Raw genomic sequence first — 24,489 nt, 5'->3', positions numbered from 1 at the left:
TCCCCAACAATCAGCAGGAGGGATTCCCCCTCACTCCTGCCGCCGGGCCCCCCAACACCCCACGCTGAAACCCCAACACCCCCCGAACTCCTAAACACCTCACCCCGACACCCCTCGTGCAGTCATTCAACTAGCAGCTCATCACCGAGCAGGAGCACAGGAAGATCACTCCTGCTCAGTTCATCATTGGACCACCAGGGAATTGAAAAAGAGGGAGGTAAAAATCATCACAGTTGGATGAGACAGGAGATGGGAGGGATCCCTCCTATTCTGGCCCACCGTGAGACTGTCAGGAAATTCAAAAAGTAGGCAGGGGAGGTGGGAGGGAATTAAAAGTTTTTAGAGTCAGCGGAGACACGAGGTGGGGGGTCCCTCCTGTTCCAGCCCGCTGCCAGACCACCAGGTCTAACAGCAGGCCCAGTGGAGGCCTGCAACAGGGGGGAGGGGGGATGGGTGAACGCTGCCCCGAATATAAGCCGAGACTCCTATTTTTGAGCCTTTTTTGGCCCAAAAATCTCAGCTTATATTCGAGTACTAGCTGATGCCCCGGCGTTGCATGGGTATTTAATTATAGCAATAACCAGTAGAGACACTGTCTCAAAGAAGGAGTCACTGTGCTGAGAGAGTGGGTCGAAAGCCTGCGCCCACAGATGCCAGGGTCCACTGAGGAATTCTGAGGTGAAGTCTGGCAAAAGGAGTCACATGAATTGTAGAGGCCATGTGAATAAAGTGAAGGATTATACTTTTTGATAAAGTTGAATGAGAGCATCCTGATGTTGTTGAGGAAGGAATGCTCTCAGTTGTACAGTGTTCAGTATAGCTCCAATGAACTGTAGAGTCTGAGAGGGCTGTATCTGGGATTTTGGAAAGTTTATGTCGAACCCCAAACTTTGGAGGAACCAAATAGTCCATTGGGTCGCTACAATAACCTCCTGAGATGTTGAATATTTGATCAGCCAATCGTCCAGGTATGCGAAAACCCGAAGACCATGGCTATGCAGAGCTGCTGCTACTACTACTAGGCACTTGGTAAAAACTCTGGGAGATGATGCCAGACCGAAGGGCAGCACTCTGTACTGAAAATGATGATTTCCCACCTGAAATATGAAAAACTTGCAAGAGGCTGGATGAATGCGAAATTGAGTGTAAGCCTCTGAGATCCAGAGAGCATAACCAATCGTTGTGATCTAGAAGGGGATACAAGGATGCTAGGGACAGATACTTTATAGTGGTGAATGAAAGTATTTTTTTACAGCTTAATAAAAAGTACAATATTTAAATTATAATGTGAAATATTTGACAAAATGAATACAATACAACTAACGCAAAACGTGATTATAAACAACAATTTTAGTTTCACCTCCTGGAGCAAGAACATATAAATTCTTGGGTGAACCCACCCTTGAGCAAGCAACATAGAGTTGTGGGCCGCGAGACCCCCAGAACATATCAACCCAGGTAGTGAGGGATCTGCATACCAAGTTTCGTTCAAATCGGTCAAGCCGTTTGTGAATTACTGTGAGAATGGCAGCTTTTTACATTTTTTCCATTGACATGAATGGGTGAAATCTGATTTTCTGTTTGTAGCTCCGCCCACGTGTGCAGGTGGGCCGCGAGACCCCCAGAACATATCACCCCAGGTAGTTGGAATTACTGTGAGAATGGCAGCTTTTTACATTTTTTCCATTGACATGAATGGGTGAAATCTGATTTTCTGTTTGTAGCTCCGCCCACGTGTGCAGGTGGGCCGCGAGACCCCCAGAACATAACAACCCAGGTAGTGAGGGATCTGCATACCAAGTTTCGTTCAAATCGGTCAAGCCGTTTTTGCGTGATCGCGGCACATACACACACACACACATACATACACACATATATACCTCCGATTTTATATATATAGATTTACAGTATGTAAACTTTTGTATAATTATCAGAGCTCTGTGTTAGGCAAGTGGCACTGCTCTAACTTATTTCTGAGGTTTGGGTACTTAACTCCCATCTTCACCTGGTCTGCCATTCTAGCCTCTGCCAAGGACGCAGCAGCTGTCAGTTGAGCAAGGTGTTTTCATCCCAGCAAGGACAACAGAATTGCTTTCTGGCAGGCCTCTGCCAAAATATCTCTTGCCAATATAAATTGTTCAAACCTGAACACACAACTATCCACCTACTCTGCATTTAAGAGGATAGTCAGTTCTGAAGTAGCCGAGGACAAATCCACAAATACAGCAGGTCCAACAAAAATTTTGTTGCCTTTGTTAGTTTGCGGGCTGAGTGGTTCGATAGAGGAAACAAGCTCGGAGCTAGTTATTCCAGCAGACGTGTTTACCCACAGTTTGATACAACCAGCTTCCAGCAAGAGCGGCATTTTCATGCCCAGCTCTGGCCAGCTCCATTTAACTCTTTTGCACAGGCAGAACAGCTGCAGTAAAATTTCTAGGAGTGAAAACTATTAACTACCTGTGTACTTAAAGCATCTAACAAGCTTGTATGAATTTAAGCGAATGTTTTTTTAAAAAACATCTTTTTTGTAATATGAAATATTTACTTATTTTAGTATTTATACACCGCTTATAGCCTAAGCCAGTGGTGGCAAATCTATGGCACGTGTGCCACAGGGGGCACTCAGAGCTTTCTCTGTGGGCACACACGCCATCGCCCCAGCACAGAGTTCACCAGAGTTCATTACTAGAAAGCCAGAGGGAGGCGGGGCTGGGCTGCTCCCCTCCCCCTCTCCTTGCATGCCTAAGGACATTTCTCACATCACCTGCCCCTCTGCCCAGCAGCCCAATGGGATTGCTTCCTCCGTCCCTTGTCTGGGGTAAGGCGGGCGGCTCACATGCGGCGTGATTCTCGTGGTGGGGTTGGAGAGCAGCAAGGTTGGAGGGGATTATAGCTCACAGCATGGCATAGCAGAGGGAAGCAGATTATTGATTCAGGGAATATCCATTTCTTTAATGTTGACTACTAGTGTTAGCTATTTTTGGTATAGAGAGAGATTTGTATTGGGTGCTTCATTTTTTAAAAAAAAATTTGGGTTTGTATCATTGTTATTGTGGTTTTCTTTTAAGACAGAAGATGTTAACGTAGGAGTTGTTTTTTCTAAACTAAAAGCTTAGCATTCAGGTTAAATTGCCGTCTTGGCACTCTGTGATAAATTAGTGGGTTTTGGGTTGCAGTTTGGGCACTCGGTCTCTAAAAGAGGCTCAGAATCTGACTAATGTACCTGGGGCAATGGAGTATTAGTGACTTGCCCAGCCGTAAGCCTGAAGTCATTATGCCGTTGTAGAGATCCATGGTGAGGCCCCACCTGGAATACTGTGTGCAATTCTGGAGGCCGCATTACCAAAAGGATGTGCTGAGACTGGAGTCGGTCCAGAGAATGGCCACCCGGATGGTCTCGGGACTCGAGGATCTCCCGTACGAGGAACGGCTGGATAAGTTGCAGCTGTACTCACTCGAGGAACGCAGAGAGAGGGGTGACATGATCGAGACATTCAAGTATCTCACGGGCCGCATCGAGGTGGAAGAAGATATCTTCTTTTTCAAGGGTCCCACGGCCACAAGGGGGCATCCGTGGAAAATCAGGGGCGGGAAACTGCACGGGGACACCAGGAAATTATTTTTCACTGAAAGGGTGGTTGATCGCTGGAATAGTCTTCCACTTCAGGTTATTGAGGCCAGCAGCGTGCCTGATTTTAAGGCCAAATGGGATAGACACGTGGTATCTATTCACAGAGAAAGGTAGGGGAGGGTCATTGGGGTGGGCAGACTAGATGGGCCGTGGCCCTTATCTGCCGTCTATTTCTATGTTTCTATGTTTACCATGACAGCAACAGCCTCAGTACCCTGAGGTTGTGGGTTCAAACCCACCCTGCCCCTTGTGACTCTGGGCAAGTCTCTTAATCCCCCCATTGCCCCAGATACGTTAGATAGATTATGACAGAGAGGGAAAACTGCTTAAGTCCCTGAATAAATTAATGTAAACCATTCTGAGCTCCCTGGGGAGAACGGTACAGAAAATTGAATAAAATAGTGTGAAAAGCTTCAGCCTCTGGTAACCAGAGCAGATATTGTGACATCATAATGCCTCATTCCACCAATGCCAAGAGCCAACCTCATCAGTGATGTCACAATGACTGGATTGTCCTACATGTGGATCACTTTTACTACATTTTGATTTCTAGAATGGCACAGTGGTTAAAGCTACAGCCTCAGCACCCTGGGGGTTGTAGGTTCAAACCCACGCTGCTCCTTGTAACCCTGGGCAAGCCAATTAATCCCCCCATTGCCCCAGGTACATTAGAAAGATTGTGAGCCCACTGGGACAGACAGGGGAAAATGTTTAAGTACCTGAATAAACTCATGTAAACCATTCTGAGCTCCCCTGGGAGAATGGTATAGAAATTTGAATAAATAAATAAAATTCTGTTTTGTGAGTGTCTGTTTGTAGTTTTTACTGTTTTATTATGTATGTATTTTTTGTAATCCGCCTTGGATAAAGGTGGACTAGAAATAATACAATGAAACTGAATTGAAACCCCATAATAGACAATTTATAAAATTTGAGCAAGAGGTTTTTATTTTGACTGAACCTACTGTACTTTGCACAATCAGCTTCACGGAAGCCCTGTGAGGAGCTTAATGATGAAAGAAGCTGAATATCTAACTTTCTAACTTGTGATAAAGTAAGTACTGAGATTTCAATTTTAATTAGGTCTTGCTATTTTATATGTTGATTGTAATGTATGACAATAAGAACAAACCCAAAACCAAGAGAGAAAATGGATAAAGCAAAAGGAGAAAATCTCCCAAGACCCTCAAAAAACGGGATGAGGGGAAGAGACAGCTCAAACCAGAAACCAACTTATTTTAATTGGTGAACAGGAAGCCCTCAGCCACACAGCTCGCAGTGGGGACAAGCCCCTAATGCACCAGCTGTCACTAATATATACCCAAAGGGGTGTTATCTGTGAAACATCCCCGGGCTAACCCGTGAGTGGTAATAAATATAACTAGTGCACAAACTAGTGTGCTAATAGTGACAAGTGAATAAACATCAAAATATATAAATATGGTAAGAACTGTCTCTGCCTCTCATCCAAGGGTGCAGGAGTGACCAAAAACAGCTAATCAGGCACAGGCATTATACAGTCTATTGGAGGTACTTAGCTCTCCATAACGATGAGGAAGTAGCCAGCAGAAATGAAACTCTTCCAACGGGGCTTTCTGTTCAATTGCTTTTATCCATATGGTCCTTGAATGTAAATGTGTACTGAACATCAAGGACCCCTGAGGAAGAAGTGTTTTTCGAAACATAGACCGTGTCGGGTCCATACCCTTTTATAGCAAAGACTTAGTTTGGATATATAACTTTTTATTGATTTTTATTTTATTGTTTTCATAACACAGGTCAACACATCATTTTCATCAGAGTTAATGTTGGGTGGGTTTTGTAGTAGTTTTCATGCTGATTTCAAATCTGTGTTTAGTTTTTCATTAGCAAGTCACATTTTTGTGATGAGGTTCATTATATATAATTATAAACGTTAATTGGGCAATATATCATGCATTTATAGGATAAACGTGTAAGGAAGGTTAACGAAAGTTGTCTTTGTTTTTTATGCTACAGACATTATTTATGGTGATTAATATCAGCCTTTATTATGCCAAGACATTGTACTAATCATCCAGATAGTTTCTGTTCACGACGAAAGCACAATGTCGCTCAATTACCGTAGATCTAAGGAAGGTATACAACTTGGACTTTGGCTGTCCACTGGGTGACCAGAATAAGTCTTGGGCTCTACATATCACCTGCAACAGTTGTTCTAACGGACTTCACGACTGGCTCATTCGACAAAAGGCAGCGATGTCATTTGCAATGCCAATGATATGGAGGGAACCGCGAGACCATATTAAAGATTGCTACTTTTGCCTTGTGAACACAAGTAGATTCTTAGCTAAAACTAAGCACAAAATTATATATCCTACTCTGGATTCTGCTATTAGGCCTATTCCTCATGATGACTCACTGCCTGTCCCTGTACCTCCACAAGGTGGACTTGCTTCAGTGGAACATGATGAGGAATGTGATGATAATGCAGCAGCTGGTCACAATCCAGAATTATCTGATTCTGATGATGTGAATGATGAAGATTCAGAACCAGAGACCTTTACACAAGCTGAGCTCAATGATCTTATTTGTGATCTAAATCTTTCAAAAGAAAAAGCAGAACTTCGTGCTTCAAGGCTTAAGCAAAAGCACTTGCTTGCAAAAGATGCTAATATAACTCATTACAGAAAAAGTAATCATAACTTAACAACATTCTTCACTGCAAATGGCTCATTATGCTTTTGTCATGACATCAACAGGCTCTTCAACAGTTTGTCAAAAGTGCATTGTCCAGAAGAATGGCGTCTCTTCATTGATTCTTCACAGTGAAGTCTGAAGGCAGTTACTGCAGAACGGAAATTACAAACCATTCTGCTCATCTAAAGGAGTCTTGGGCAGGTTGGGCAGACTGGATGGACCATTCGGGTCTTTATCTGCCGTCATCTACTATGTTACTATGTTATGAGAATATGAAGAACTGTGCCTTAAGTGCCTTAAGTGTCTGGCGGGCTCTGTAAACTCACGCAAGCGCTTTCCTGCGTCTGTACGCGATTGTGAAGTAGAGTGGAGACGACAATTGTATACAGATCGAGGGCCGCATGTGGCCCATGGGCCACGAGTTTGAGATTGCAGTTCTAACTCCAGACTACCTCTATTTCAGAAAGCAGGTGAAAGTCTGGCTCTACACCCTTGCCTCTAATACATAGGATGATTGTCTATGCACTCATTCTTCACCAGGATTAGCTTGCTACACACACTATAACTAAATCAGTTCCTTACACATTGTTTAACTGTATAAACAACTTGTCTTTAACTGAGTTTAACAACTGAGTTTAACCTCCCATCTGTTTATCCCAACGCACTATGTACCACCCTTCTTGTCCCGACCTAATATCTGCATTCAATCCCTCGGTTATAAGATAAAGCTGTATTATAGAAAAGCATTAGTCTCATATCTATGTTATTTGAATGCTCTGTGCTTATTAGATGTTTCATTAGTGTTATGTCTCCCGTTTACTATGTATTATATCTCTCTTATTTGAATTTCAGTGCTGTTACTAAGTATATTTTTGAACTATTTCATGGTAGTCCTATTAAGTTTCAGTTGACCTCATTCATTGTATTAATGTTTATATTTGGTCTTTTTACTACTGTTATGCTGTTAACAAAATTTTGCTTAGGTTGAATTATACTTGCTGTATACTGCCTTGTGTGAATCTCTTCATAAAGGCAGTTAATAAATTCCAATAAATAAACAAGTACAGAAAGGTGATATGTCAAAATCCATCACCTTCCCTTCATGGTGTGCCCTCTTGTTTTTGCACTATTTGACAGGTTAAGCAACTATTCCCTAATTCAACCATTCCACCCCATTCCGAATTTTATAAGTCTATCATATCCCTTCTCAGTCATATTTTCTCTAAGCTGAAAAACCCTAAGCTGTTTAGTCTTTCTTCATAAGGGGTGTTCCTCCCCTTTATCATTTTGATGCCTTTCTGTGAACTTTTGCTAGTTGCTTTATATTCTCTACTTTTGGAAGTGGGACAACCGGATCTGCATACAGTGTTCAAGGTGTGGATATTCTCAGTTTTATTTTCTATCCCTTTTCAGATAATCCCTAACATTCTACTTGCATATTTAGAAACTCCTGCACACTGGACTGGAAGTGTCTAACTCAGACTTACGCATTTTGTACCTGTAACTGGGATTGTATTTCCCTATGTGAATCACTTTATAACTCTCCACATTGAATTTCAACTGTCATTTGGAAGCCCAGGGGCTCATAATCGAAATGAAAAAATGTCTAAAAACCCACCTAAATCTGCACTTGCATGACCTACAATCAGGCATAATACCACAAAGCTGGAAACCTGCTGTAGTAAGACCATTCCTTAAAAAAACCACTATGGACCCGGATAATCCAAGCAGCTATAGACCAGTCTCAAATCTCCCATTTGTCTCAAAAATTGCTAGAAAAGATAGTGCTCACACAACTACGAGACTTCATGGAAACAAACACCACCCTCTCCAATTTCCAATTAGGATTCAGGAAGCACCATAGCACAGAAATGGTGCTTCTAGACAACGTGGATGACTGCTGGAAAATCCTTGATGAGGGAAAAGACGCACTGCTGGTCCTAATAGACCTGAGCGCAGCCTTCGATACTATCCAGACTATACTCGATCGGAATCCATGATGTCGCGCTGGCATGGTTCTCCTCCTTCTTGAATGAAAGGTCTCAGAAAGTACTACTGGAGCCCTCCTTATCAGATCCAAAACCTCTATGCTACGGAGTGCCCCAGGGTGCATTACTATCCCCACTCCTCTTCAACCTATATGTCAAACCAGTACTTGACATCGCAGAAAAATACCAAATCAAAATCCACTCATATGCAGACGACATACAACTTTACCTCCCCCTAGGTCAACATTGAGATGCACAACTAAAAAAAACTTCAATGCTGCCTAACAGAAATAAAAAACTGGATGACTGCAAATAAACTTCAGCTAAACGCATCAAAAACAGAACTTCTCTGGATACACAAGATCACTTGTCCATCTCTTTCTTGGGGAAATGACACCCTCACAGCCAAAGAGAACGTCTGCAGCCTAGGTGTGATTTTCGACTCAAACCTGTCACTCTCAGACCATGTATCAAAAATAGTGTCTTCCTCTTTCTATTACCTCTGCCAACTAAAGTGCATCTGTGCCTATTTTTCAGAAAGCGATTTTGCTCAGCTACTATACGCGTTTGTATTATCCCGACTAGATTACTGCAATGCTTTACTAGTGGGCCTACCAGCAAAAACACTCTCCCATCTCCAAGGGGTGCAAAACACCACAATCCGACTCCTAAAAAACCTGGGCTTCCGCGACCACGTCACCCCTGCACTAACTTCCATGCACTGGCTGCCTATCTGAAAACGATGTGCCTTCAAAACCTTGGTGTTAGCCTTCAAGACTTTCCACAAGATGACACCAAACTACATAGCTTCAAAACTACAAACTTATGTTCCCAACCAATCACCGAGATCTCAAACAGAAAAACGGCTGATCCTGCCACCTGGCTGTTCGCTCACATCTGAGACAGCCCAAAGACACTGTTATTCTCATTACATACCCAGATTATGGCACATCATCCCCCTCATCCATTAGATCACTAGACAGTCTTTGGAACTTCAGGAAAGCCGTGAAAACCTTTCTCTTTACAAACCCAGCTCCTTAACAGTCTGCGTCTATACCCCGGATGGATGGATCTCAAAGGCACCGCCTAATACACCAAACGACATCTCTAAACTCACAGGCCACCGCAAATATAACCTGAATTACCACCACATTCTCTGACAACAAAGATACACCCACCTGCTAGGAAAGCTATGTTACCTCCATGTTATACCTACATTGTAAACGCTGCAATTTAATCCACCCTATGCCTACTAAGTCTGTATTTTAAGTCTATATGTTATGTCTTTACTGTAAATGCTATAACCTAAACTCCCTTGTACTCCTGTAACCCATTCTGGGCTCCTGTGGGAGGACGGGCTAAATAAATGAATAAATAAAATAATAAGACAGGTCGTCCAAGTGCCAATAATCGAAACGGGTTTTATTAATAATAATAATAACAACAACTTTATTTTTATATACCGCCATACCACAAACAGTTGTAAGCGGTTTACAAGGGAAGAGACTGTATACAGACAGTGACATTACAGAGAACTAAAGGCATCTTAGACCTTTTGACTGCCGCTGTGCATCCAAAGCGAAAGGAGGCGTTTTTCGAGGAGTGGTTAGGACAGGAGGTGGGCAGGAAGAGGGCCGACCAAGCTTTCATATATTTTGTAACTTAGGCAATCTAAAAACAGGTATAAGTACCCAGAAGGTATCCAAAGTGATCAGATAACTATTGTAGACACAAAGTACAGACCCCCACACACTCCCTCAGTGATCACTGACCCCCCACACTGCTATAAAAATCGGAATAAAAACATACAGACCTGTCTCCAGAACATCAGCAGCTGGCTTAGGAAAGCCTAGTAGAGCTGCCCAGAGATTTACAAAACCCTAGGAATTTCTCTCAGTAATAAAAGCAAATGAGTACCAAAAATGCCCATAAGGGGGATGAGATCTACTAAGGCCTCCTCATTTGTATTCTGCCAGGTAAATAATTCTGTACTTGATATACCCTGAAATAAAATAAAGGCTTTCTGGTAAGTACAGAAATTGGGGAATGCAACATGTCCATCTCTCTAGGTCTGGGGAAAAAGAAAAGAAGATGGCATCAGTGTTCTTTGGAATAAACTGTTAATAAAAGACATTGTGACCACAAGTTGGATTTGACAACATAGGTCAACATAATTTTTTAAGTATAATTTTTTTAGATCTCTATGTCCATATAATTATATTTCAGAAGCTTACGAGCACTTGTAAAATTCCAGCTTGTATAGCACAGGTATCATACAGAGTATTTAGGTAATTTTAGGAGCTAACATTATCTTTTTTGATCCTAGTCTCTACCCACATGTCTCATATCTCTTCCACCACATGTAAGGAATATTTTTTGTCTATTTATATAATCTTTTAAGTCTTTAGTTCTTGTCTTACTCATCAAAGGTATCTTTTTGTTTGTTTTTTCTGCCAAAGGGTTTCCTAGGTTTGCCCCATAATTATGGGCATCTCTCACATATGGAATCTCCCAGTGTCAGGAAATGGCAATACTTTATGAGAAATGCTTTAATTTCTAGCCAGTTTAGGTCACTTAACTGTTTTATGTCAAAAAATATATGTATATACAGGAACTGGACTGACAAATTTTGTGCTCACGGTAACATACTGTTTAGTTTCCATGAGCACAAAGTCCTAAACCAGCAAAAGTTTCTCTTCAGTTTGCAATTAGGTAGGAAAAGGCGGCTAAGTGATTGGTCTCAATTTTGGAAATTCTCATCTGAACATTTGGGCTCTCCGAGAAACATCAGGAAAATATATATTGGAGAACCATGAGAGCCTGTTGTTTACAAAAGAAACTAATTAAAACCTCATTTCGATCTTCTCCATTACAACTACTATTTATCATTTCTATAGTGGTGAAAGGCATACATAGCGCTGTACATTTAGGCCCAGATTCTCTAAAAGTGCGTCCCGATTTTAGGCAGCTGTAGGCGTCCTACAGCTGTCTAATCAGCCAATCAGGATGCACGTTTTTTTTAAAAAAAATGCTCCCCAGGCAGGCCTGAAGGCGCCTCCGGGAGCCTAGGGAGACCCGCAAGAAGCCTAAGCTCGTCTAAGGGCCTTAGGTGGGCCTTAGGCTGAACCTAGGCGGCCCTACGCGTCTCCCTAGTAGATGAGAAGCTTAAAAATGTAGGCCAACAAAATGCTGGTCTACATTGTAAGTAAACGCGGCCGCTATACTTATCGCGGCAAGGGATCTCTCTGCCGCTATAAGTATAGCGGGCCGTGGCCCCTGACCGATCACTGGCAGGAGGGTGCCCAAACCCTCCTGCCCGAAGACGCACCCCCCCCGACACTACCAACCGCCCCCCCCCGACACTACCGACCGCCCTCCCCCCGACAATATCGGTCGCTGGCAGGAGGGTGCCCAATCCCTCCTGCCCGAAGACGCAACCCCCACTCCACCAAACCTGTTCTTACAGATGGGTCTTGCACGTCGAGCAAGCAGGCACGCCTCGTCGAAATGAGGCGGGCCCGCCCCTTCCCGGCCCATCCCGCCGAAGCCTAAGGCCTGATTGGCCCAGGCTCTAGAAGCCTGGACCAATCAGGCCTTAGGCATAGCGGGTCCGCCCATCCCCACTTAATCTAAGGCCTGATTGGCTAATCAGACCTTAGACTTAGTAGGGATGGGCGGACCCGCTATTCCTAAGGCCTGATTGGTCCAGGCTTCTAGAGCCTGGGCCAATCAGGCCTTAGGCTTCGGCGGGATGGGCCGGGAAGGGGCGGGCCCGCCTCATTTCGACGAGGCGTGCCTGCTTGCTCGACATGCAAGACCCATCTGTAAGAACAGGTTTGGTGGAGTGGGGGTTGTTAGCGCCAGGGGGGGGGGGTGCGTCTTCGGGCAGGAGGGATTGGGCACCCTCCTACCAGCGACCGATATTGTCGGGGGGGGAGATCGGTAATGTCGGGGGGGGGGGGGGCGATCAGTAGTGTCGGGGAGGAGGGCGGTCGGTAGTGTTGGGGAGGGAGGTGCGTCTTCGGGCAGGAGGGTTTGGGCACCCTCCTGCCAGTGATCGGTCAGGGGGCCACGGCCCGCTATACTTATAGCGGCAGAGAGATCCCTTGCCGCGATAAGTGTAGCGGGCCGTGTCTAATCTCACCCGATTCTCTAACCCGCGTCTGTAACATGGACGCCGGTTACAGAATCGGGGTTTAGTTTAGGCCGATTCTGAATAGGATGCCTCTCCCGGGCGTCCTATACAGAATCAGGGCCTAGGTGTCTTGCGGACCTCGCCTTCAATATAGGCGGCCTGCCTGGGGAGCATTTTTTTAAAAAAAACGTGCATCCCGATTGGCTGATTAGACAGCTGTAGGACGCCTACAGCTGCCTAAAATCGGGACGCACTTTTAGAGAATCTGGGCCTTAGAGCATAAGGACATAAGAGATGCTGCTGGGTCAGACCAGTGGTCCATTATGCCCAGCAGTCCGCTCACACGGCGGCCCTTTTGGTCAAAGACCAGCGCCCTAACTGAGACTGGCCCTGCCAGCGTACGTCCTTGTTCAGTAGGAACTTGCCTAATTTTGTCTTGAATCCCTGGAGGGTGTTTTCCTCTATGACAGCCTCCGGGAGAGCATTCCAGTTTTCCACCACTCTCTGGGTGAAGAAGAACTTCCTTACGTTTGTACGGAATCTATCCTCTTTCAACTTTAGAGTGTGCCCATTCAATAGATGGTCCCTGCTCAGAAGAGCTTACAATATAATTTGGACAGACAGACAGGACATCTCAGGATTGGGGAGATTCTGGTAGAGGAAATGATACAATAGGTATAGGTGTCTGACAGCAGTCAGTAGGAGTTAAGAGTTGAAAGCAGTTTCAAAACATTGGGTTTTAGCTTGGATTTGAATACTGCTAGAGATAGAGTAAGACATATTGATTCACACAGCCTGTTCCAGGTATATAGTGTGGCAAGAAAGAAGGGACAGTATGGAGTTGGCAGTGGAGGAGAAGGGTACAGATAAGAGAGACATACTCGACGAATGGAGTTAATGGGGGGCGGGGGGAGCATAGTGAGAGATACGTGAGCAGATATATTCTCAGAAAACACTAACATGGTGGCTCTTCAGGAGGCTTCTTGAATAAAAATTTCCAGCTTAGTGATTAAGTCCACCTCCTCAACCTCATCTATCTCTGCAACTAGAAGGCCTAGAATTTTTAGGGAGAGGTATAGAGGCAGATTCTGTAAAGGACGTCTAACTTTAGGCGTCCACAATGTGGACTTCCACTGACTTAGGCATCCAGATAAAGTGGATAATAAGCCCAATTGATGACTTTAACATGCAATAATTGAAAGTTAGACGTCCAAAGGCTGGACCCGATTCACAAAACAGGCGTCCACAATTTTATGGACGCCAATCAGAAAAAAGCTACACCTAATGGGATAGGCGTGGACGTGGCTTCAACGTAGACATCCATTTCAGAATCGTATGCCGCTCAGCATCCTAACGTGTCTACCTAACACCTAAAATCTAGTCTTTGCAAAAGCAGTTCTATTTTATTTATTTATTTATCAATTTTTACATGTTAACAAAATTAAACATTTTGTACAGAAAGATTGAGTGTTAACATTACACATGAGGAAAACAAAACTTTACACAATAACAAATATGCCCAATCTCAAGTCCTCATTTATGATCCAAGAGTCATTGAGTGACTATAAAGGAAAATAAAAAAAAAATACTCCAAGTAAAGAATAAAGGTATCTGATGACTGGTTCAAGGAGTTTAATTCCAGTTAACTAATGCAATGTTCCTTCTCTTTCCAGGCATTTCAGCATCAGGAAACTAGTAAGTTGGGCCGGTTCAAAAAACACATATTTGTTATCTCGATATCTTATAATACATTTACATGGAAAGCGTAAGAAGAATATATCACCTAACTGAGTAACACCTGGTTTCAATATAAGAAATTGTTGTCTACGATTTTGAGTTTCCTTGGGAAGATCTGTATTTTCAAGCCTAGAAACTCTTTATATTTATTTTTAAAGAACATTTTTAATATCCATTCTTTATCTGGCAATAATGCCACAGATAATAAAAGAGTTGCTGGTTTGGCCAATTCTTTATCGGAGGTTTCAAGAATTGCAATTGAATTTAACTGCGGTTCCAGCTGGAACTGATTCTGATCATCCACTTGCTGATCTACTACTTTACCGGGTAAATAATATACCCGAGTAAAAGGGGGTTTAGAGTCCTCAGGAACATTCAAAATCTCTATAAAGTACTTTTTTATCATTTCCCTTGGTCTTATAGAAGAAACTTTAAGAAAGTTCAGCAAACGTAGATTATTGGCTCGGTAACTATTTTCTATTGTCTCCAATTTTCTTCTAATAATCTGATTATCTTTTATTATTGTAGAGTGAACTTGCTTAATCACAGTCAGTTCTTTTTCAATATTTCCTACTTTAAGTTTCATATTGGAAATTTCTTGTTGACTTTCTTCTATTTCTTGTTTTTGAACTTTAGAATTTCTTTCCACATCCTTAATCTGTTTAGTTTGGAAACCAGGTTCCAGATTGAATCCAGGGTAACTTCAGCCGGTCTCTCAGAGTAGAAGGAAGTTTCAGGTAAAGTTTGTCTCAGCTCACCTTGTCCGTTTTCTTTCTGCTGACCCTGGTTTTCTCCTCCCAGAAGTGCTTTCGCCGCAGGTATTACCTCTGGACTTGAAAGGTCCATTGAGGCATCTATAAGCTGGCTCCCAGATGATACAGCCTCTCGGTCAGGGAGTGCTGCTGCCTCTGAGACACTCCCTTCGTGTGGTAAGCTAGCATGCTGTGGCGGGGGAGATAGATTCCTTAGGTCGGGGCTCAGAGTAGTTTCTAGGCCAAGGACTTCCGGGTCAGCGTCACTCTGTGCCGATGGATCCAGCGGGCGACTTCCCGACATAACTGACTCCCTCTGAAGACATTGGAGAAATTGCTCAGTAGTAGTGAGGGGGAGATTTTCGGAGCGCTGCGAGGCTCCAGCAGTACTCCTACCCCTTTTCTTTGGCATCGCAGGAACAGTGACCAAGGAAACAAACTGAAAACAAGCAGCAAATCTCACAGCGTCCCTCCAGTCAGTAAGTACCCAGCACCATCTTGGATCCCTACAATTCAAATTGCCCCAGGTCTACTTTTGAGCAAGAGTTGAGTGCTAGGCAGGCACGAGTTAGGTGGACGTGACTTAGGCGTCACTTAGGCATGCCTGAGGCATCCGCATATAGGTAAACGGTGCTTCTATTTTGGGGGGTATATAGGACACCAGTTTGATATTAAGGTCAAAAGATGTTTATTAATGCATTACTTAAGCAAAGCACATGAAATATATATAGCATACTAAACCTCATTCCCAAAAGCCTAAAAAAATAAGAAGAGAATCCTTACTCAAAATGACTATGGTTCAGAGCAAGTGGACATGTCTGATGCACAATTTTGACATCATTGTAACATCATCAATATGCACCTAGATGGCAGAATGTCACTAAAAAATTATAGGAACCCATGCCTAAATGAAAGCTCCTGTAGCTCATTGTTTAAAGGCACTTCTTCCATCTTCCACAGGTCATGCATTCAAATCCTCACAACAACCCTCCCCCCCCCCCCCCCCAGTACCTTAACAGCCTCTTTTTGGTCTCATAAGAGAGTATGGGTTGTGAACTTTGACATTTATATTTGAACTCTGCTGTTTCCAGGATCCAGAGGGAAATTTATTTTTTCCCTTAGATGGCTATGATCTCCTAAGGTATCATCTCCCATGGCAGGAATCCCTGCCTAAAAGAAGCCTCCAATTTCCAGATCATTTATAAATAAGTTAAATAGCACCGGTCCCAGTACATATCCCTGCGAAACTCCACTGTTTACTCTTCTCCGTTGAGAAAAATGACCATTTAACCCTACCCTCCATTTTCTATCCGATAACCAATTCCTAATCCACAACTGAACTTTGCCACCTATCCCATGACTCTTTAATTTTCTCAGGAGCCTCTCATGAGGAACTTTGCCAAAAGCTTTCTGAAAATCTGGATATACTACATCAAACAGCTCACCTTTATTCACATGTTTATTCACACCTTCAAAGAAGTCAAGCAAATTGGTGAGGCAAGATCTCCCTCGGCTAAACCCATGCTAACTGTCTCATTAAATCATGTTTGTCTACGTATTCCACAATTTTATTTTTTTATAATTGTTTCCACCCTTTTGCCTGGCACTGAAGTCAGGATTACTGGTCTGTAATTTTCCAGATCTCCCCTGGAACCCTTTTTAAAAATCAGCATAACATTGGCCACCCTCCAATCTTCAGGTACTACAGATAAGGGAATAGAATAAATGATATCAGTTGAAGCTACTGTTTGAGAATTCTATTTACATTGTTTGTAGGAAGAATACTGAATACTGAACGCACGCTGAACCTCAGAGAGCTTAGATGGACGTTTGAACTTCAAACAATGGCCCCTAATGGATTGAATGAAACATCTGATTGGATGGTGCAGGTAGACTGTTGAACTTGTTCTGTGGGTGAAATTGTGTCCCTTTAAAATATTTGTTTAAACTGGTTGCTAGGTGCTACGGCATCCTTGTTGACGTCATGGGAGGATGGATCTACTTTAACGCTCCCGAAAAACGCCACGGCCATTTTTTGGATCTCTAGCGGCTGATGTAAATGGGAAAGTTTTACTTCACGTAAAGGCAAGTTAGACTTTTTTAGATATTAAAATAACTGATGCAAATAATAGTATTTATGAATATTTAAATTTTGTGTTTTAACAGTTCCCCCGACCTTGATAAAGACAAGCAAAACGTGTCAGGAAGGGGAACCCACAGCGATAAAAGCTAAGTTATAAAGAAAAGTAAAGATATGATAAAAGAATATGTATTGAATTATAATTTGATATAATAGAAGTGAAACTATGATGGGAATAATGAAAAATAACACCACCAGAAGCATCATGATCTTGGTGGAAATCTGAACTCCCTAATAGTCTTCATTGTATAAAATTGAAAAATAGAAAAAAATGTTTTCTTTGAACATTATGGTGAATATTTTTTGAGAACTGAACCGACTTGTATGAATTTTTGAGGCTGGCTCAATGCCAGAGGTGGCATTAGGCAGCCTAAAGCGCTTACGCAGGTGCATTCACGCAAAGATAGGTGCCAGAAATGTAGGCCCAGAAAACTCTGGCCTACATTTCTGGTGCCTGTCTTTGCCAGGGGATCTCAACAATAGTTCACAGCCTCCCATCACCTAAGAGAGGCAAAGGAATCCCTGATTAGCCGAGTCGACAGGACTCCCCAAAACTGTGGCTTCGGGGAGTCCTGCTGGCTCAGTTGATCAGGGATTCCCCTGCTGTGATTAACCAGCTCTGATTCCTCTTTCTCTCCCTTTTTCCCTCCCACCCCTCCACTATCCCTTCCAAGGAAAGATCACTCCCCTGAGCCTGACATCCACCCCCCCTATTACCTTTGATGGACAATCAGCAGGAGGAATGCCCAATCAAAATGGAGGACCTTCCCCTTCCCAGTGCCCCGTGGGATACACTGGGAGGGGCCTAAGACCCTGATTGGCCCATTTAATTAAGGACCCTCCTATGGGAGGGACCTTAGGTGCTTGAGCCAATAAGTGCCTTAGGCTCCTTCCCAGTACACTCTGGGATGCACTGGGAGGGGCCTTATTGGCCCAGGCACCTAAGGCCCCCCCACATTGGAGTAGCCTTAGGCACCTGGGCCAATCAGGGCTTTAGGCCCCTCCCAGAGCATCCCAGGGTGCACCGGGTAACCCTCCTGTTGATTGTCTATCAAAGATACAAGAGGGATTGGGGATATCAGGCTTGGGGAGGGGTATCTCCTTAGAAGGGTACAAGGGGGATTGGTCGGTGGATGGGTGGGAGGGAGGGAGAGACGAATATGGGATCTCCCCGCTGGCTCAGCTCATCTGGCAGGAATCCCCAAAGTCATGGTTTCAGGGAATCCTATCAGCTCAGCTGATTGGAAATTCCTCATCCACTGATGGCAGGCTGTGAGGGGATCTATCAGCAAAGATAGGCACCAGAAATGTTTGCCAGGGTTATTGTAGGCCTACATTTCTGGTGCCTGTCTGCATGAATCATAGGCACTTAAGGCACGGTTCTCTGTCTGGTGCTGTCATATGATTGACACACGATCGGCAGCTGCTTTTAAGGTGGCCATCAATATGGGCACCGGTTAGAGAATCTGGGGGTGAGTGTCCTCTAGTCTTTGCAATTTTTGAAAGAGTAAAAAATTTAATTCACTTTTACCCATTCTACACCAATCAGGATTTTGTAGCCATCTGTTTTCCAAGCTGAAGAGCCCTAACCTCTCTAGCCTTTTTTCACGAGAGGAGTTCCATCCCTTTATCATGTTGGTCACTCTTTTTTGAAGCTTCTCTAATTCCACTATGGGAGCTCATAATCAAAAAACAGACTTAGAGGTTTTTTTTTATTATTATGCCCCTCCTCTCAGTCTCAATCGCTAGGATGCCCAAGTGCCAATTTTTGAAACCGTCTTTCTAATCTAATCTAATCTAATCTAAGCCTTAGATTTATATACCGTATTTTCTCCTGAAGTAGGGGCTCGACTCGGTTTCTAGACATCTTGCGAGGTGTTCTAGTTGCTGTGGGTCCAAAGATCCAGGAGGCGTGTTGGTAGACATGCTATGGGTGAGTTTTGCACATGTTTAGACTTGGACATCCTTCACCTACAATTGAACGCTTCCCAATACGTTCTGGACGGAACTCAAAATTTGGCGCTGTTAATAGAATAGCACTTAGTACCAGGATCCACGTTCAATTTTATGCACAAGGATTTATACCAACTGAAACCTAGTGTAAATCCTCATGCATAGATTTGGCATGGATCTGCCTTATTCTATTACACTGCACACAAAATCTAGGAATGCCCCTCCCATACCCGCACTCCTTTTTGGATCCGCACATAAAATTTATGTGCATATCTTTATAGAATACAGACTACAAAGATATGTGTATAAATTCAAATTTAATTTTCATAATTAATTTAATTTATTAAATTAAAATTTAATTGATCATTAGCGCCAAAATGTTGGTGTTAATTGGCTCATTAAATTTAACTCCATGTGTTAATTGGGTGGGTTAATTAGGGGATCTGCATCTAACATTAGGCATCATTTATTGGCATCATTATGTGCACTTATGACGACATTTGTGCCAAACTGAGAAAAACAAGAAATGAAACAAAATGACATTTCTCAGGAAAATTCCTAGATGAAAGTGCCTTCTTCCCTGTTGTGTAGCCTTTCCAGGTTTTTCGTTTTCAGTTTCCCTTTGTCATGGGGCTTATTTGCTGGTTGTTTGTGACTCAGTATTGGTCTCTGACCTATAGGCAGATAATTGCTGTTTTAACTGTATTATTCCGTTTCTACTTACCATATATCAGAGGCAGCTCTGGACATTTCATGCAATACAGAGCCAAAGGTTGTGCTAGCATCTACTGACGTCAGGACATCTGCAGTAGATTCCTGGCATTTCTGTGGAGTGACCACGGATTGCTGTCAGTTTTGAAATGCTGGTAGCATATATTAATACTATAATTATACAATATAAGAAAAGAACTCAGGTAATGGTATGAATTACAGCGAAAAACTAAAATGAATTTCATCTTCAAAGATTTCCTTCCCTTCTATGGGTATGATGTGTTTCCTGCTTTTTAGCCAATGTTCTATCCAATTCAACATGCCAATTATCCTCCTGTCCCATAGTTCCACACCGCATAATGGATATCCACTTCCAATTGGGAAGTCTGTCAAATGCTTTCTGACAATTCTGATTCCATAATGTCGGGCTGTAATAACTTCAAAGGCTGTTAACAAGTGAACAAAGAATATTGCTGCTCTTCCTGAAATCCTGTTGGCTGGCCTTGCGTTGACCCACCAAGCCACGTAAACCCTCTAAATAACATTTAGGACTTTCCTCATAACTAATGTCTAGTCTGTAATTTTCCAGTATGTCCCTAGACACTTTTTATAGACGCTGATATTATGTTAGCCACTTTCCAGTTTTTAGTCTCCTTTCCTGAACTGGTTGAACTTGAAAAGTCTAGTAAAGTTATTCCAGTCAATATTACTGGTTTTGTTTTTGCATTATTGTTACAATGCCTTAATTCTTTACCATTTCTAATTGGTCATCCATTGAAATCTAGGTGATAAGTGCATGTTCTCCAACTAATGTCTTTGGAATATTTTGAATGTGATCTACATGCTGTAATTTAAAGAGTTTTGACAGAGTGTAAAGCTTTGATGGTGAAGTACTTGTACACTAAGTTAATTGACAGTACGAGGTTTGCTCACATAGCAATAAGAACCAGCTCTTGTGAGACCATGTGACCTCAGATCCTGTAATCTGTTGGAGTCCAGAAACTGTACTATCCTCTGTTTCAGCAGTGATTCCATGAATTTGCTCACCACTGAGATCAGATTAACTGACCTGTAGTTTCCAGCCTCTCGATTGCTTCCACTTTTTGTAAATGAATCGCTTCTACCTGTTTCCAGTCCTGTAGGACCTTTCCTAACTCAAAAGAAGTATTAAAGAGGTCAGAAAATATAGCTTCCAGAACTTCTCTGAGTTCCCTTAATATCCTTGGATGAATCCCTTCTGATCACCATCACTTTGTCTTCTGTTAGTTTAACTAGCTCCAGTCTACTTCACTTCCATTCCTATTTATCCAGTTCATGTGTTCCTATTTCTAGCCCTTCCACTGTTAATATTGAATTAGAAATATTAGGGCTTTACAAGGTTCTTGTTCAGTTTAATCACTGGTTTGGTTTAGTTTGGTTTCAGATTCAAAATCATTCAAATTATTTGGGTTCATTAAAATTTATAGGTAAGCAATTTTGGAGTTGTTTTTTCCAGCCATTTGAACAAAACTTGCTGGCTGGCACTCCAAGGCATCAAGAGTGGCATGAAGACCCTTTAACACCAAAAGGAAGGCAAAGGGCATTATTAAAAGTGGTCATCGTTGGATATGTTGAAACGCTCAGCTTAACGTGCGGTAGATGCTAAGAAAGCAAATAGAATTATCAGGAAAGGAAAGGAAAACAAAGAGGAATATGTTATAATGCCCTTGTATCACTCTATGGTACAGCTGCACCTCGAATACTGTGTGAAATTCTGGTCATTGTATCTAAAAAAAGATATAGCGGAATTAGAAAAGATACAGAGAAGGGTGATAAATTGGATGGGACAATTTCCCTATGACCATGACTCTTCAGCTTGGAGAAGAGACAGCTCAGGGGTGATATGATAGAGGTCTATAAAATACTGAGACGAGTGGAAAGGGTAAATGTGAACTGCTTGTTTACTCTTTCCAAAAATACTAGGACTGGGGGGCATACCTTGAAGCTCCTAATTAGTACATTTAAAACAAACCAGAGAAAATATTTTTTCACACAACGTGTAAATAAACTCTGGAATACATTGCCAGAGAACGTGGTGAAATCAGTTGTTTTAGCAGGTTTAAAAAAAAAAAAAAAAAGTTTGGATAATTAGATAATTTCCTAAGAGAAATTCATAGGCTATTATTGAGATGGTTTGGGGAAATCAACTGCTTATTTCTAGGATAAGCAGCATAAAATCTGTTTTACAACTCAGGATCTTGCTAAGTACTTGGGACCTTGGTTGGCCACGGTTAAAAACAGGATACTGGGTTTGGTGGATCTTCAGTCTGTCCCAGTATGGCAGTTCTTATGTACAAGCTACCATGAGATGGACCATGCATCCTAGAAAAAGGGAATGAAGACCACAACACATTGAGAAAACAGCAAAGCAGTACCATCATTGTTACGCATACCTAAGGCAGTAGGAGAGAATCAAAACATCACCAACATTGGCAGGAAGATATCAAGGCAGTAGAAGTGGATAAAGTTGTCCCAAAGTTGCCAAAGAGACCTAAGCACCATTAGAGAGATAAAGCAGTACCAACATTGGCAGCAAGATTTCAAAGCAATGATAATAAAAACATCTGAGCAGTAGTGTTTAATGTAGGGAGGGGGAGGGAAGGAATATAAAGGTCTAGCTCAGTGCACAAGTCAACCTTCTAAATACTATCAGTACTGCATAAGTGCATAAGAATTGCCATACTGTATATTTGCTGGATGTTCAGCCTTATCTGCTGTGAACCGCCTAGAACCATTCGTGGTCTAGTGGTATATAACAATAAATTATTATTATTATTATTATTATTATACTGGGATATACTGATGATCCATCAAGTCCAGTATCCTGTTTCTAACAGATTTTATGCTAGTTATCCTAGAAATGAACAGTGGATTTTCCAAGCCATCTCAATAATGGCTTATGGACTAAAACTCTTCTGTGCACAATACTAGTAAGCTTAGGAAATATTATCTTGGAGATCACTTAGTAATATTACAGGCAGTCTAAAAAAGTGGTTTGAAAGGGATGTCATGGATAGACCTTTTAATACAATGGCTATATTATGTTTTGGTTTGTACTTTGTACTGTCCCATTGTGAGGTTGATATATGGCCTGAGGAGATATGATAGTGTTTCTATATTCTATAAGAAACTTCATTGGCTGCCTATAGAAAAATGTATAGAGTTTAAAACTGTTTGTCTAATTCATCATATTATAAAGGCAGAAACTTCTGATCATCTCACTTTGTTCTTTTCACATTTGCATTATTCCTCTAATAGATTAAGTACCACATTTTTATTGCAGTTTCCCCCTTTTAGAGGTATACATTTAAACATCAATTTAACTCCTTTTTTACATATTGTGACAGGGAGTAGGGACAGCAGGCAGCTGGGCCCTTAATCCTCAGCACTGCACCAGCCGAGCGGTATTACTGCAATGGCCAAGGGGATTGCAAACTCAAAAAGGAACGCAAAACAGCCATGTGCAAAAATTAAAGATTTTTATTCCCCAAACTCTGGGGTGTTGAAGCAAGTGTAACCAAGTTCAGTCCAGTGCTTCCACCATGCACTGATTTATTCAAACAACAGTCTAAAAATAAGCACAAACTTCTTGTCATAAATGAAAGGTAAGTTGCCACAAGCACAGTCAGTAATGCAGACACATGATTACTTTTCCTCTTGATTCCACTTTCAATTCAGCAACTTGACTACACCTCCCATGAGTGTTAGGTGCATCAAATATGGTGGCTTTCTACCAAACTTTATGCACTGGTGCTGTTCAGACAGTTCATTATAAGCTTTGCTAATTATGTTTGAATCATAGAAACATGATGGTAGATAAAGGCCAAATGACCCATCCAGCCTGCCCATTCGCAGTAACCATTATCTCTTCCTCTCTCTAAGAGATCCCAAGTGACTATCCCAGGCTCTCCTAATCTTGCTAAAGAACTGGACACTGAGTCCTTTACTAGGATTACCTGAACTCAGAGAGAGGGCAAACCTGCCTGGCTGTATCCCTCATGTTTAACAAAACCCCTTGGTGAGCTCCAATTAAGATTAGGGCTTTATTTATTAAGCCTTACTACTGCTCCAGCTGTACTTCTCAATTAGAGAGGGACAGAGTTAAGGCTTCCTTTCCCCCCACAGTAAATCCTTTTATGGGAACTAAAACTACTCTGAGATATCAGCTTTACTGCTATTTTTCTCACTGTATCACACATTCTAACACCACATTCATTCTTTATGTTCTAGTCCCCTGGCTCCCACTGCATTTCATTATCCTCCAACAAGCTTATTGTATCACATTCCCCTTCACCCATGCATAGGTCACATTCTGGCTGAATATCACTTTCCCCAGATAAAGAAACTAGGTCTACATCTTGCCCACCTGCTGCTTGGGTTAAATCCTCATCAGACCTCTCTATAGAGCTGAGTTTGGAAAGTTCCCTTGGGTTAGCTTTGGTTTCTCCTGTAGCTGGTTTCTCCTGTTTCTGCCCTGTGATTTCAGTGCTGCATCAGGAATGAAGTTTTGGTTGGGAATGGAACTATTCCTCCTTAACTTCTGTTCTCCTGCCTGTTTATTTACACCTGCAGGGACAGCTAGAGTTCTCAATGGCTGTTCTCCTTAACTAGCCTGCCTGCTCTTAATAAAGTTTTCACCAGTATGTTCTTAGGTGTAATTGTTTCCACCCCCTCTCTAGGTTTTGAAATAAATTGCTGACTCTCAGGCTTCTTAGCTGAAGGCA

At 42.3% G+C, this 24,489-nt stretch overlaps 1 long non-coding RNA gene across 1 annotated transcript in view; it reads right to left on the bottom strand.

Moving 5' to 3' along the window:
* Positions 1 to 24,280, bottom strand: part of LOC117353781 — a 77,027-nt gene extending 52,747 nt beyond the window's left edge. Inside the window, exon 1 of the long non-coding RNA XR_004538027.1 lies at positions 24,132 to 24,280. This is a non-coding gene — a long non-coding RNA (uncharacterized LOC117353781). The remainder of the gene's footprint in view (positions 1 to 24,131) is intronic.
* Between the last annotated feature and the right edge of the window lie 209 nt (positions 24,281 to 24,489).

This window comes from Geotrypetes seraphini, chromosome 2 (genome assembly GCF_902459505.1).
Source record: "Geotrypetes seraphini chromosome 2, aGeoSer1.1, whole genome shotgun sequence".
Taxonomy (NCBI): Eukaryota; Metazoa; Chordata; class Amphibia; order Gymnophiona; family Dermophiidae; genus Geotrypetes; species Geotrypetes seraphini.
This window is presented reverse-complemented; position numbering and strand designations above follow the sequence as displayed.